Genomic DNA, 584 nt, shown 5'->3' on the forward strand with positions numbered 1-584 from the left:
TCTTTTTTTCTTTATGGAAGCAGTTTTGATGCAGGGCATAGGCCGACTTAGGCTTGGTGACCCCTCCAAGCTAGACGCACCATCATCCTCGTTATTGTTCGGTTCCGTTTGCAGAGCCTCGTACCTATTATGCAAGGGCACCTGGGAAGGCGGGGTAGTCACAGAGGATACATGACTGCTGCGCCGGGCAGGAACTTGTCATCATTGCCTCCTATCCCTTAAGCCACTGTGTTCAGCCAGGTAGAGAGAGGATAGAGAATCCTCTGTATCAGGCACCCTGTCTGCCTGTTGGGCCTGTCTCAGGGAAGGTAGGGTGTGATTCCAGTAGCCTCTCTCTCTCTCTCGCACTCCCTGACACTCCTCAACATACTCACCTCCTCCCGGAGCTCTGTCACTAAGCAGAGGACTTCCTTTCTCTGGGTGCACCTCCCACAGGTGTGCTCACTGCTGCCATCCGATACTGGCATAAGCAGGGCACAGCCTGCAGCCTGACACCTGGCTGGCAGCATGTTCCCACCGCAGCTCTGTCTGAGAAGCTGCGTCAGTCGTGGTGGGTTGTCCTGGTTTCGGCAGGGATAGAGTTA

Source organism: Aptenodytes forsteri, unplaced genomic scaffold, assembly GCF_000699145.1.
Source record: "Aptenodytes forsteri isolate BGI_AS27 unplaced genomic scaffold, ASM69914v1 Scaffold100, whole genome shotgun sequence".
Lineage (NCBI taxonomy): Eukaryota > Metazoa > Chordata > Aves > Sphenisciformes > Spheniscidae > Aptenodytes > Aptenodytes forsteri.